We start from the raw sequence: 5,116 nt of genomic DNA, 5'->3' as shown, positions 1-5,116 counted from the left end.
TTTAGCATATCTGTTTTGCCTAATGCTTTGTGTTCTTTGTATGTTTGTTTGATTTTTTAGATATATATCGATGAACATATATATTTTCTTTTAATTAAAGTTAGTTTTGCCTTCTAAAAATAGGATCATTTTAAAAACATGTTAGGTAACAGAGGGTATTCCGGTTACAAGTGTCTACGGACCATGTCTTTAATCTTCTAACAAGAGTTGGTATCATTGATATTACTTTGTTAGAGAGGTGTCTGCAAGGGAGGATCATGTTGAAATGCTTGGTTTTAGAATGAAGTTGTGTCAATTTTATTTTTTGAAACTGCATGCAGGCTTCTTGTTATATCATATTCATTGTATTATTTTTATTGCACATAATTGAGATAACCTCAGGCAAGGCTACATACTACATGCTCATTGCTTCGTTAAAATATAATGGTTGATTATAAGTGTTTTTAATTTTTATACTAACTAGATCTTTCACTCCTATTTTATGTTATTAATTGGAGATGTTTGGTCTAGTTGGGTTTTGTAAGTGTATTATGTTTCAAATTGGATCTTTTATTCCTGTCTGTGTTTATGTATTGGAGATGTTTGGTCCAGGTGATTTGTAAGTTTTATTTAGATAATGTTTTAGTCAATTGTTGGTATTGATATCTACTCTCTATATGTCATTTTAGTGTAGTTTTTGAGGCTAATTTCCCTCAAGAGGAGGGATTATGTACGAGTTATTGTTACATATGTAGGTAGATATCACACTATTAAGCAATAGACAGGTGTACATTAGAAAATAGGAGGAGAAGGCAGACATGGGTGAATGATACAGGCTGGTAAAAACAGGAAACCAAAGATAAAACAGATAGTAAAATGGCCGAAGCCATACGTGCTTTAAAGTGAATTTATGGAAAGAGCAGGACACCATTATGAAGATTAAATAGAGAGGAAAGGCCATAAGTGCTTAGGGTAAAGGCCATAAGTGCTTAGGGTAAAGGCCATAAGTGCTTAGGGTAAGATAGACATATATTAATTTTAGGAGACAAGAGAGTCCTGCCACCATTATAATCTAATCAAGAGCGGATACAGGCGTTATTGGGCGTAAACAAGCAGGAAGCCTGAAATTAAGGATAATAGTGGCAGATGACCTAGGAGAAGTAATTTAATTAAAGTATGTAATGATCTCATGTGTGGTGTGTGTGTGTGTGTGTGTGTGTGTATAAAGACAGAGCCAGTGCTCTGGGAAGGTGTGTGAGCCGCGGATCATCCCGGCTTGTAATATATTGTATTAAAAGTCTTTATTGATTTTACAAGTTCTTATAAGAGTGTTATATTTCTGAGACGATTATCCACGACAGTTGCTACCATGTTGTCATGTTGTGTTGCCGTCATGTTGTGTTGCTACCATGTTGTCATGTTGTGTTGCCACCATGTTGTCATGTTGTGTTGCCACCATGTTGTGTTGCTACCATGTTGTCATGTTGTGTTGCTACCATGTTGTCATGTTGTGTTGCTACCATGTTGTGTTTCTACCATGTTGTTTTGCCACCATGTTGTCATGTTGTGTTGCTACCATGTTGTCATGTTGTGTTGCTACCATGTTGTCATGTTGTGTTTCTACCATGTTGTCATGTTGTGTTGCTACCATGTTGCCATGTTGTGTTGCCACCATGTTGTGTTGCTACCATGTTGTCATGTTGTGTTGCTACCATGTTGTCAAGTTGTGTTGCTACCATGTTGCCATGTTGTGTTGCCACCATGTTGTGTTGCTACCATGTTGTCATGTTGTGTTGCTACCATGTTGTCATGTTGTGTTGCTACCATGTTGTCATGTTGTGTTGCCACCATGTTGTCATGTTGTGTTTGCCACCATGTTGTCATGTTGTTTTGCTACCATGTTGTCATGTTGTGTTGCTACCATGTTGTCATGTTGTGTTGCCACCATGTTGTTTTGCCACCATGTTGTCATGTTGTGTTGCCACCATGTTGTCATGTTGTGTTGCTACCATGTTGTTATGTTGTGTTGCTACCATGTTGTCATGTTGTGTTGCTACCATGTTGTTTTTCCACCATGTTGTCATGTTGTGTTGCCACCAAGTTGTCATGTTGTGTTGCTACCATGTTGTCATGTTGTGTTGCCACCATGTTGTCATGTTGTGTTGCTACCATGTTATCATGTTGTGTTGCTACCATGTTGTGTTGCCACCATGTTGTCATGTTGTGTTGCTACCATGCCGTCTTGTCATATGTTGCTGCCTTGCTATGTTGTTGTCTTAGGTCTCTCTTTATGTAGTGTTGTCTCTTGTCGTGATGAGTGTTTTGTCCTTATATATTTATTACTTATATGTTTATTTCTTAATTTTTTAATCCCAGCACGTCCGCACAGGAGGCCTTCTGCCTTTTGGTAGGCCGTCATTGTAAATAAGAATTTATTCCTAACTGACTTGCCTAAATAAAGGTTAAATCAAATAAATATTCCTATACCAGCTTATAGAAGCAGCACAACTGTGTTTGTAGCTACAAGGTCTAAAAAGGATAGATCTGAGAATGGTTGTCACGACTTCCCCGAAGTCGGCTCCTCTCCTTGTTCGGGCGACGTTCGGCTATCGACTTCACCGGCCTTCTAGCCATCGCCGCTCCATTTTTCATTGTTCCATTTGTTTTGTCTTGTTCCCCGCACACCTGGTTTACATTCCCTAATTACATTGTGTATATATATTCCTCTGTTCCCCCCATGTTCTTGTGTGGAATTGTTTGTTTGTTACGTGTAGTTCGCTGGTTTGCGCCGAGTCTGTGTTTGGCCCGTGTGTTTTGTTTATTTGTACCGTTCGTGTACTTTGGCCGTTATTTGCTGTTTTCATTGGGTATGAATAAAGTGTGCCTATTATCACCCATCTCTGCTCTCCTGCACCTGACTTGCCTTCAACCAGTAGCGCACATCGTGACAATGGTTATGCGTTTACAAACTAAATATGCAAACCATTTCCTCTAAAGGCTGATATCCCACCTTGGTAATGGAGGGGATTCAATTGTTAGAGAGGTGAATGTAACTGCAACCGAACATGTACAGTGGGCAAAAAAGTATTTAGTCAGCCACCAATTGTGCAAGTTCTCCCACTTAAAAAGATGAGAGAGGCCTGTAATTTTCATCATAGGTACACTTCAACTATGACAGACAAAATGAGAAAAAAATATCCAGAAAATCACATTGTAGGATTTTTAATGAATTTATTTGCAAATTATGGTGGAAAATATGTATTTGGTCAATAACAAAAGTTTATCTCAATACTTATACTAAATACTAACTAATAACTAATATACTAATCTAGCACTGTCGATAATTACCCAGATTGATTGTAACCAGGGCCTGTCCCTACCCCACGTCCTCCTACTGCACTGCCAGGATCCACCGTGAACGCCTCCCTGCCATCGTATCCAGGACCTGCCACTCACCGTGACAGAAGCAGGTCAGTGGTCAAAAACACAGGCTCCATCCCAGAACTCGTTCCTCCCTGACCTCCCTTTCCTGAAACTGCTTTTTATTGGATTTGAGTTCATGTACAGAGACAGACAGAAGTTCAATATAAACAAAGTGCAGATATGTTATGTTTGAATCATGTTCTTATGCCTATCATTGTTAGTAATGCTCACTGTTTTTACAATGTGGAATTACATTTTAGGTGTGGTGAAGTAAAGGCATATTTCCATCTCTGTATGGGCAGCAGTTATATTCTACCCTACTCTGATAAAGGTATTTATAGGTTCTGTCTTGTCCCTCCAGCCCAGAGAGGAGTCCCATCACCAGGCCTTGGACAGCTGCACCATGCCCCCTGCTGGGTAGTACCAGTGATTTGGTGTTGTTCCTATCTGTTTAGTACAACTTTTGATGATGCACTGTCCATATATTAAGGCAGATTCTACCTGTTTGTGTATAACATCACATTGTATGTTTCTGCATATGTACCAAATGTTCTATACCTGTCAAGGACTGGACTGGACATCCAATCACGTTCCTGTAATAGCAGGGTATATTCCTCATACCAGCTTATAGAAGCAGCACATAACTGTGTTAGCAGTGAAAATGTATAAAAAATGACATATTTGTGAATTGTTATGTGTTTACAAACTAAAGATGTCCTCCTTTTTTATCAAAATACTTCCTCTAAAGGCTGATATCCCACCTTGGTAATAGAGGGAATTTCAATTGTTAGAGAGGTGAATGTAACTGAAACCAAACATGAACCTATATAAACATGAGAATGAATATGAATGTCGATGTCTGCAACTGGTCCTTCTTTCAGTGGTTATTTCAGCTCAGACCACTTCTGTTTTTCTGAGACTGAGCAGAGAGAGAGAGAAAGAAGTCATGTTCATTGGTTGTCTTTTGACCACAGCATCTTATCTCACCCTAAAATAACACAGCTGGTCATTTCACACCTTCAAAAGAAGTAGAAAACACCACAAAGATATTGTGTGAACAGTGGCCTGTACTGGTTCTATGGGAGTTAACATAGAGACACTGTTTTGGGGTTTTTACTAGATTGTATACAGCTATGGATGGAAACTGAGCCACACGGTCCCGTTACCAACGGTCAGCTACCAACTGAGCCACACGGTCCCGTGTGGCTCAGTTGGTAGAGCATGGCGCTTGCAACGCCAGGGTTGTGGGTTCATTCCCCACGGGGGGACCAGGATGAATATGTATGAACTTTCCAATTTGTAAGTCGCTCTGGATAAGAGCGTCAGCTAAATGACTTAAATGTAAATGAAATGACTTTTTGGTTGCAGGTTAGGAGAGCGTACATAGCAGGTTAGGAGAATTAGGATACGTTTTGGAAAAGGGTTAGCTTAAATGATCTCCTAATCTGCTAAGAAAAGTCACTTCCGTCCGTTGCTGTACTCTTTCTAGTTACAACCTGTTTTTGTCCCCATCAGAACCCAAAATATAAGGTTTATTACTCTGATGTTAGTAAACAAACAGGCTATATAGCCTCAAAACAATAGGGGGGCGCTGTTTTCACTTTGGAAAAAATCGTGCCCAATTTAAACGGCCTCGTACTCTATTCTAGATCATACAATATGCATATTATTATTACTATTGGATAGAAAACACTCAAGTTTCTAAAACTGTTTG

General features: G+C 39.3%; 1 long non-coding RNA gene across 1 annotated transcript; it reads left to right on the top strand.

Moving 5' to 3' along the window:
• The first annotated feature begins 3,337 nt into the window (after window positions 1-3,337).
• On the top strand, window positions 3,338-4,252 carry LOC139582351 (uncharacterized). Its single transcript, XR_011676323.1, has 2 exons — window positions 3,338-3,449; window positions 3,764-4,252. It is a non-coding gene; the product is annotated as an uncharacterized lncRNA (long non-coding RNA).
• Window positions 4,253-5,116: the final 864 nt, after the last annotated feature.

The sequence above is a fragment of the Salvelinus alpinus genome, chromosome 8, assembly GCF_045679555.1.
Source record: "Salvelinus alpinus chromosome 8, SLU_Salpinus.1, whole genome shotgun sequence".
NCBI classification, from domain to species: Eukaryota; Metazoa; Chordata; class Actinopteri; order Salmoniformes; family Salmonidae; genus Salvelinus; species Salvelinus alpinus.
The sequence above is the reverse complement of the archived record's forward strand: the minus strand, read 5'-3'. Positions and strand labels throughout refer to the sequence as shown.